The sequence below is a fragment of the Cupressus sempervirens genome, chromosome 1 (genome assembly GCF_028749045.1).
Source record: "Cupressus sempervirens isolate cs-2001-9-10 chromosome 1, ASM2874904v1, whole genome shotgun sequence".
In the NCBI taxonomy this organism is placed as follows: domain Eukaryota; kingdom Viridiplantae; phylum Streptophyta; class Pinopsida; order Cupressales; family Cupressaceae; genus Cupressus; species Cupressus sempervirens.
In genome coordinates, this window is record NC_143118.1 from 372,457,010 (window position 1) to 372,467,207 (window position 10,198).

Genomic DNA, 10,198 nt, shown 5'->3' on the forward strand with positions numbered 1-10,198 from the left:
AGAGTTGTCAAGCAGTCTCTAAGAGAATCAATTTGTCACTAGGATACCTTGGGAACTATTTAGGGTTTACAAGCATACCTGCCACCCTTAAATATGTAAATGTTTTAAATTGAATGTAGTATACACTGAGTACCTTTATCTATGCCATTGCATCATTTGATAATCTCTTCACATAATCTCCTTCTATGAATCTGATTATGGTGAATATGAAGGCATCATTAAGAATTTTGTATTCGTTGCTCTACCTTAAGTGTCTCTTCTTTACGAATTGAGGATAAATAATATATGGTCATGCATTAGGATTGTACATGTTGCCTCTCTTGTATATCCCTAGATAATATGTCCCTCTTGTAGCTAACAAGTATACCATATATGAGGTCATATAGAACTTCCTTTTGTTCTTTCACTAGTACATGTGACCCCATTTTTAGACCAAAAGTTTTTACTATCTATTAAAATGAGGTCAAATTGGTCAGAATAGGCAAGGAAAAATATCTTTTTTTAAAATCCATGCCTATGTTGGTGGAAATTTTGACCAACACGGGCTTCATCATTTAAAATTTTTTTTTTTTTCTATTTTTCCCTAAGTGTTGGTCAAAATTTCAACCAACACGGGCTTCATCATGTTAAAATAAAAAAAATTCTATTTTTCCCTATTTCATTGTTAGTCCAAGGTTCAGTGCATGAATACAAACATGCCACTTTTAGAAAAAATGGAAATGCATCTCTTCTACAAGGAAGTGAGGGCATTTGCACTTCTTGAGCTAGTTCTAATAATCAAAAATCTAGATCCATCAACAATGGGAAATCTTATGTTAAGTAAGTCTCAAATTTGAATTGAAAATCACATATTAAATACATGAATAGACACATTTTTTAATGGACAATGGCTCACTTTGAAAAGGTTGATTATTCTCTTCCTTTTTTCAAAAGATTGTGATGCGTATTCTTTTCACACCATTTAAATGTGCACTGGTATTGATGATTTCCAATTCTCTTGGAATCAAATCCTTAAATTTTTCTATTTGTGGAGTGCATATAAGGGTTGGTTCTTTGAGCATCAATATTTTTCTTCTTTGCTTTGTTGATTGAGAATGTTATATTTGTCAAAGAGTAACTCTTCTTTGCATATCTAAGGATTTTCTTTGGGGAAAGCATATCTGAAGTTCTAATCCACACTACTATGAGGAGTTCCCTATGAGAAGGCCATGGCTTCTTGGAGAAACCATGGAGTTAGATTAATCAGCCCTTAGTTTTTTGGCACGTTTGAGTTCTACTTGTAGTAGTGAAAAACTCTTTGTTTGCAAGTAGATGGTTGATGGAAATGAGCTAGGGTTTTGAATTTTCTTCTTTTTCAGTGGAAAGAAGCACTCATATAGGCCTTAGAAATGTAACATAAGTTGACCCAATGAGATACTTGAACACATACACAATAATATCTCTATGGTCTAATGGAACACGAATTTGTCTCATTTGTAAAGTTAACTTAGGAATTTGTAGAATTACATTTTATTGTGATCAAGGTCATATAATTCATATAATTTTCAAGCCCCAAATAAGTCTTATCATGTAACTTTATTAAGGGTTTTCTATTGGTGTCATAAGGCTCCATGCAATCTATTAATTTATCAAACTCTAGCAATCAATCCCTAGCCCTCTCCAATTCATTTTAATGTTCTTGGTCTCTCGAAAGTTTTCCTATCAAATTATGCTTTGTTAAAGTTGGTTTTTATATAGTTTGTGTTGCCATCTTAACATTTTCTATAGATTTTGTTATTCTTTAGCCCTTTTGTATCTAATTCATCCAATGATATTTTTAGAATTTGCAAATTATATTGGTTCATTGATAGTTGTTTTTTTTTCCTCATTATAAACAATGGAAATCAATGTGTTATTAGGAAGGAAGGTGTCTAATACTATTCTGGTAAGTTTGGAGTATTAGTCAATGATTTTGGGTAGCTTCTTAACCTTTCTTTTGTTGGAAGCATTTTCTTCTCCATTAGAGCTTCTCAAATGGAGGAGTGTTATCTCCATTTGTCCTTCATTAAGGTTGATTAGTGCTTGGCTATATCATTGTGAATGGGCAATGTGCACTCACTGGAAATCAAATCTCATTTTATTATATTTCATAGTTTGCAAGGAGGAAGTTGAATACTAGAAGTTTTGGTGCTACAAATAACTCTTTGTTTTTGTGCCAATATCTTGACCTAGCATTTACTAGATTATCATGAGTTGATATTGAAGCTAGCTTTGATGTATATGATTTCTAAGTATACATAGATTATTCATTACACAATGGAAAAATAAGAGGTTTTTGTGTGTATGATATCCATGGTGTATTTAATATGGCTGCCTTCTTGAGCATTTTGTCTCCTCTATGCTCGCACTCATGATGGTAGTAATTGTATGTCTGCTTGAATCTTGAGTTAGTTGTTTGAATTGATAGTGGTAGGGTCTATGCCTGAGTGGATTGCATATACTAGCTATGGGTATTTTAAACATAACTAATTGTAATAAATATTTAGATGGATTCTCTACATGGTGAAAAATGGTATCATAGAGACCCATTACATGGATTCCAATCTTCATAGATGCATGTCAAGCTAATTCTTAAAATTGTCTAGCATGCTCAACATAACATTAGGTGGGACATTACTTTTCATATTTGTTGTGCATAAGGCTTTGGTATACGTTACATATAGCCTTATAGGGAAGAACCCTTTCTCCAATTCTTTATGTAGCATGTCATCTCAAGTTTCAAAATCTTCCTTTATGCTACTAGGCACATGAAGTTCATTGTCTTTGAAGCTAGATTGAGCTTTGACATCAGTTTTTATACTATTGATACTTTGTTTGCAATGGCCATGGTTACAATATCAGCTTATATTCTTTCTTTACATTTTAATCACCATTTCCTTGAGGTCCCAATTTAAGTATTTTTTTTAATGTTGGTCTATTAGTTCATTAATAAGAGCTTTTACTTTTCCTTGGTTTTCTGATTTGAAACTATTGTAAGGTTTCAATTTCCTTTTTCTAGCTTCGGTAATGTAAATTTGCATTTTTATTCATTATAAACTTATTATCTTTGAATTTCATTCATTAATAGGGGCATACACCTTTTTATAATTTCTTTTGGTCTTTTATTTTATTGTTGTTTATCTTCTTAGGGGTTCACAAAGAGAGTTCCTTTTATAGCCCCCATGAGTCTTTCGCAATCAAAAAATATAATTATGAAATCAATGGATGCAATTACATAAGGCCACGTTACAATGATGTTGATGTTAGCATTTTTTGCTATGTGATGCCATTTGGCTACACAAGCCAACACAAAAAGAAGGATATTGTAAGTTTAGCTTGTTGGTAATCAATACTTTTAAACATAAACTAAGATTAATGATTTGTGAATACCTACATACTGTAAGTCCTCAGTGTCTTTTCTTCCAATTAAAGAATTAATTGGCGATAGAAAATATAAATGATCCTTAGTATTCAATGGATTCAAGCCTAAACATGACTGTTGAGGAAAAACAATATAGATTAATTCCTTATCCCTTTCTATTTAATCTTGAGTGTTAAAAGAAAACCTTGAATATAAAATAAAAAGGGAATAAGCAAATAATCAAGAGTGACCTTTCTAAACAATTAATAGTAGTATTCAATAGTTATCTCCTGAACAAGACTATTACAATCTTGATTGGGCCTATACCTAATTGATTATGTCTTGATATGCATTTTTTAGGACCTCATTAAGGAAAAATTACAAATAATAAAAGTATGCTTTATATTTTATTGTTGTTGCTTGCCATATGTTCTATATTTTATCATTACAGCCTAAAAAATTTATTGACCTATTGATACTAATCATCTACATAGGTATGCTATTAGATAGCAAAGCAACTAAAACATATATATGCAAGTCTCTAGAATTCATCCCATGTAATGCATTTGAATGCCAAAAGAGTCAAACTAGAGGAATATTGTAACTACTTCTTGAACTATGCCTAACTTCAATGAGCTAGTTAAACCTAATTCTTTTCTATTACACCTCTTTGGGGATAATTAAATGTGCTCCTATCTTTTTTTTAAAATACAATCTATATTATGTAAATTAGCTTTTACCTTCCCAAGAGTTAATAATTATTATCGATAATGTTTGTTGAATGTGACTTTGTATTGATTTATGCTTGTATAGTGGCTTAGTATGGTCTAAACAATATAACTCACTATCAGACTTTAATGATTTCAATGGTTCTTGTAGAGTGCAAGAGTGAAAGGAATCAATGATTATTTTTCTTTGTGGTACAAGTGGATGTGGAAAGTCAAATTTATCTTCTTTATTGGTATCTTCAAAAATCTTTTGATAGAAGATCTATTTACTAGTTTTATTATGAACCCAAAAGATAAAGCTTGATGATTTCAAAGGACTCAATCATTTAAAGATGTTTTTGAATGATGAGTCAGTGGGATTATACCCCTATCATATGCTATAGCCACATATGCATAAGGTTCATTTAAAGTAATCCAGTGTTTCACTCTATCTCCAAACTCTTGAAAGAAGACTTCAGTGTTAGCTACAAAGTCCTTCCTACATTGTTAGGAACACATTCTCTTTTATGAAAGTATGATGACCAAGCAATAGATTAATTTTTAATGATTTACAAGTGCTACTTACATAATGATTTGAAGCATCTTTTATTAGGAGGGTTGCAGATATTATTTTTTGAAGAGGCCTTGATCTTGCAACTGCGAGGAGAACATATGCTACCACTTACATATGAATGATAGTTAAAAGTATTTTTCCTCAAAAGGCCTCTCAAAGGATAGGTACACAAAAGTTCTCAAGGCTTTGTCATATTGACAGAAGGGCTAGGTACATTTCTCAACCCAAATTTAATTATCTTCAAACTAAAGCAATGCAATTGGGATTATTTCAAACTTTTTATGCATACTGACATCTTGGGTCCTCTATTCGTATGGGATGATCAAAACCACCAGTTGTTTTGTAGAAGGTGTCTAGGTTCTTGTTAACACAAATGAAATTAACAGTTGGCTAAGGAGACTATAGAGTTAGTAGTGCAGAAGATTAAGGGCATCCTTAGCATCCTATATGCATTCTCTAGGTATTTTAATATTACTGTTTGCAATCTAACTACCTCTCTTTGTCTCTGGGGTTTATGGTTTCCTTGACTTATGGCTTCTTTTGTACATATCATATTTTTTTTCTATTGGCTTGAGTTTGGGGTTTTCTGCATGTTTGTTTACATGAAATTGCATGTGTATAGAATACTTATGGTTTTCAAAAAAAAATATGTTTTTTTCATGTGCAAGGGTATGTGGCAAGCCTACTATTACAAATCTAGAAAGTATAGGATGAAATGAATGATCTTTGAATTTTTTGGGAGAAAGTATAAGGTATATAGTGAGAAGGCATCCTATACCTAGGTATATGACATCTAGATTTCCTATACCCTCCAAAATAACTTCAAATTTAAATCCTATGTTAGTGATGAAATGTGGTTTCTATTTCCACTTGTTACAATTTCATGTCTAATTTTTGTCTTTTTTATTATGTTATAAGTTTTCATTTAGCATAAGTAGGCTTCTATCTTACATCAATTTGTTGTATCTCCTCAAATACAACATATTCCAATTCATTATCATCAAAGGATCATTTAGTAACTTAGTGCCTAAGTCATATTTAAGCCTATTGGGCCATCATCATTTTGATTGTACAATTAAAAAAAAGTGGGTCACCTCTCCCTCCTCTTCTAATGTTCTATTCTTCCATATTTCTCTTTAATTTACACCAAATAATATCAAATATTTTCAAATGGAAATAAACTTGATGAGGCTATAGGCTTGATTGAAGTGCATGTTTCAGATAGATCATTCTTTAATATTGAGGAGTTTATTAATCCATGAAGGGTGTAAAATGAGTACACAAATCTCTTTTCATTAGTTAAAAAGGTAAGAGTTGTGTTGTTATAAGAATAAATTGCATCCCTTTTTACTCATGTTTTTCTTACTGTTAAATATTATTTGGCTATGTTTAGAATATTGAGATCTCATTGAGCTGGTTACTAGAAATAGAAAACTAAAAATGAATACATATTTCTATTTTTTTTTCATGCTCCTCTACTTCCTTTTACTCTATCATGGATAGTGCAAAAGCATCATTTGTAATACCTTCATTTGAAAAATGTGATAGATTTACTAGAAAATAAGCAAACATGTCAACTTGATGTATCTTCAAAGTCTCTTGCATTGATTCACAATTCAAGGGTAAAGGAAAGATGAAGAGGAGTCATAAGCTAAATTCCCAAATGAAATAGCATAATACTCACTTCAAGAACCTCATCTAAAGGTTCAAATTTTATGTCTCTAAAAAATTTATTGCACTTAACTATTTAGAAGCCTTATTTCCACATTAGCCATCTCCAAAACTGAAACACTATACACAAGCTAGCAGGAGGTTTTGTGCTTTGATACCACTATAGGACACTACACTATTTCATATTGAAATTTTTGTAACCTGAACTTTGAGAAAAGTTTTCAAATAGTTTTCTTTATTTTACTGCTATGAAAACCCAACTAATTTGTACTTCAAATAAAATTTGAGGATTAGCTTCTATAGTTTGCACAAGCTCCGTCCTTTGCTACATGAGAGTTAGGAGTCATCCTAGGCTGGTTACTTGCATATGTTCTTTGTGAAAAGCATTTGATTATTTTAAATTAAAGAATGGAGTAATTCTAAAACTAAGTAACAAAAAATGTTTGTACTATAGCTTTGAATTTATGATATTTACAAAAAGTATTCCACCAATATGACCACCATGAAATGCTAACTACTACTATGTAATATACCAGCCCTTGTAATATCCTTCTCATAGTGCCCCCTCAATTTTGGAGTTGCTTCATTTTTATTTTAACTTATTTGAAGTGTCCCAATCTTTCCATGATTATTGCATAGTTGTTATTGTATGACCACATTGTTGTTAGTTTGAATGTTGTTGCTTGGGACTACTGCTAGTGTGGTTGTAGAATGGTTGTGTGCCATAACATAAGTATACCAATAACCAAAATATTCTCGAACTCTTGCATGGTGAAATTTATATAGCACTCCCTTATTAATTTTTAGACCCACTTTGTTGCACATCAAGCCATGACCTCACTGGTTTTAGTGAGTTCATGAGGGGATTATTGCCTTGGAAAACATAGTATCAGATGTTGGGAGGATCTACTTCTGGGCCACAAACCTTTGTGCTATCTCATGCTACATGGCCTCTTTTTTTCCATGGAGTGTCTTGGGGTGGAAAACCTTGATCACTTCATTGACTGGGGTGAAATTCTATTTAAATTGTCTCATCTCAATGGTCTTTCTGAGGAATATCTAAGGTGATGGGTGCTAATCAAGAAGAGTTATTTGGTATCCTTTATATTTCTCCTCATAATGCTAAAAATTTAATTTGGAGTGACATTAGTTCCTGAGGTTTCTATTCTATCAAGGCTGTCACTCATTCCCTGCAGGTTGGAGAATCTTTTGATTGCTACTTATATAGCATATGGAATTTGAGTATTAATCCCAATTTTAAAATATTTTAGTGGTTTGTTTGATAGACTAAGATGGTCATTTCTAAAAATGTCATTAAGTGGGTTATGATAGGTTTTAATATTTGCTTCAAATGTAATACCACCTCTTCTCTTCTTGCAAAGAGGTTGTTGGTCTAACTTTTTGTGTAGTAGAAGTTTTCTGTTAAATCATAGAAAAGTCAAATGTTCTATTCCTAAGTGAAGCATAGGGTTTTGGATAATCCATCCATAAGAAATAATCATCATGTAAACCCTATATCATCTCTATTCATAAATTGTCGGGCGCGAAATTTTGAATTTTCAAAAGAGATGAATATGCTGTCATATTCCTTTTCCTTTCTCCCGGGTTACCTTTCTTCCTATTTGTCCCAACCGTCAGATCCGACTAGATCTACCGTTGTCGTTACCTCGCTATGACAAGTTGCATGCTTATTAAGTATGGCGAGGTAACGAGTGTTGAGTATTTTAAGAGGCGGGACCGTAAAGTGAAGATACGACGATCGAAGATTTGCTTATTAAATGATTTATTGGGTAGGTACACTTTGCAAGTTACCATCCAAAAAGGATAGGGACCCACTAGAATATCTGACATCAGAGCCGGAATGATGGTTTTTCTAGACGTTCTGCCACCTCGCTATCAAAAAAATCAGGCACTTCGCCGTTAGCGAAGTAGCGAGGCCACGTAAAAATCTGAAGATGGTGACATTGCATCTTGCTTCTATCATAATTACACCAGGTGGCATGACCAGTCATAAATACCATTGTTAGAATCAGTTTTAATTGACAGAAGTGATTACTAGGTAACCCTTGCATTTTTCGGCACGAAATCCTTTTAAGTGCCAAAGCTCGCTACCTCGCTATCGAAAAATTCAAGTGCTTCACCGTTAGCGATTTAGCGAGGCCCCATAAAATGGTAAAAGATCGGCAAGATCTTTGGTGACGTGGAATGATAAATGACTATGGTAAATTTTGACATGTGCCAACTATGCAGAGATCCGATTCTCATTAATGCCTATCTGACTGAATGTACAAAAAATCTTGAATGTCAGCTTGAAGTGGATCAACGGAGCTCGCTACCTCACTATGAAAAGTTGCATGCTTGTTAAGCCATGCGACATAGCAAATATAAATTAGGAGATCCTATGCTTTTTCCTCACCTTTGATTTGGTAAGTAATCAACGGCTGTCATCTCCTCACTATGAAGAGTTGCAAGGGAGATAATTATAGTGACATAGCGAGTTGTGTCTGTCGCCTTCCTTCTTAAGAAGCCCTGTAGAATATCTTTTGATCATTTCTGGATCAGATAAACGATTGTCGCCACTTCGCTATGGCAAGGTGCTCGTTCTTTATGCATAAAGAAGTAGCGACATGCTGACACATGTTCTCGGTCGTTAGTGGGTCCAAATAAAGTGCCATCAAAGAAAGAATTTTGTACGTGGCAAGTTCTCATTGGGTAAAATAACTGACATGGCAAATACAACTCCTAGTTGTTCTCTCTGTACCACATGATCGTAGGATCTTTGAAGATCAACGATGCAGTTTTAAATGAAAAATGTAGTGCCGCTCTCTGTATTAATTAGACAAGAAAGCTTCGTCCATGAGGAAAAACAGAGTATAATACAGAGAGATTTCATCAGTTTCATTTCATGTGAGCAAAGATTTGGAGCCATTCTTTTGCAGAAGCCATTACTGAAAGAAAAGCGTGCCAAGGTCTGATAAAAATTGTCAAGTTGTCTGTTCGCGAAAAATTTGCAGGAATATAGAGGAAAACAGAGACAAAATTCAAGTAATACTACCATAATCTTCGTGAGCTTTTAAGTTCTAAAAAGATAGCCCAAGATGCCTCCGAAGAAGGGATTTTCAGGTGCAATAAACTACTTGGATAGAAATGTGCATGATGATTTGCTTGAGTTGCTTCCTGAGTCTACTGTAGAAACGGTGCAAGTTAAGAGGTTAACCTCACTGAACCCTAGGCTAAGGATAGCTGATGGATTGTATGATAAGGGTAATTGGGTTCAGGATGCTCAAACTCCTCAAACTGGTTTGAGTTTATTCAAAAAATGGTTTGCGGAAAGGAAGTTATATGCCCCTCATGCCAATATATGGAATTTTGATCTTGGAAAGATTGTTGTCCCTAGCGTGTTTATGGATTTTGACCTGCTTGAAGCTATAGTGAAAAATTATGACCAAGCCACTAAGGTAGTGAGAAGAATGGATGGTGAGGCTTTAGTTACCATCAGTCCCGAGGAGATTAGGAAGGTTTTCAATCTGGGACCTCTCACTATGTATCATGTGCCCATTAATTTGATAGAGTTAGAAAAAGAATATATATCCAAAAGGGATGTAGTTAGACAAGGTGCACTGAAAGCCCACATAGGCCGGATTGCAGGCCTCCCAACCATAACATCATCTTCTAAAGAACCATTCAAGAAATCATGCTTTAATGCCAGGGCAGTAGAGATATATAGGACCCTGTGCAGAGTCTTCAGAGAGGGCGAAGAAGATTTTATTTCGATCAGCTTCATGTATATGATCACCCAAATCTCCTCTTTTGGTGTGGAAATAATTTTTGATTTTGCATCTTACTTGGCTAATGAGATTCACCAGG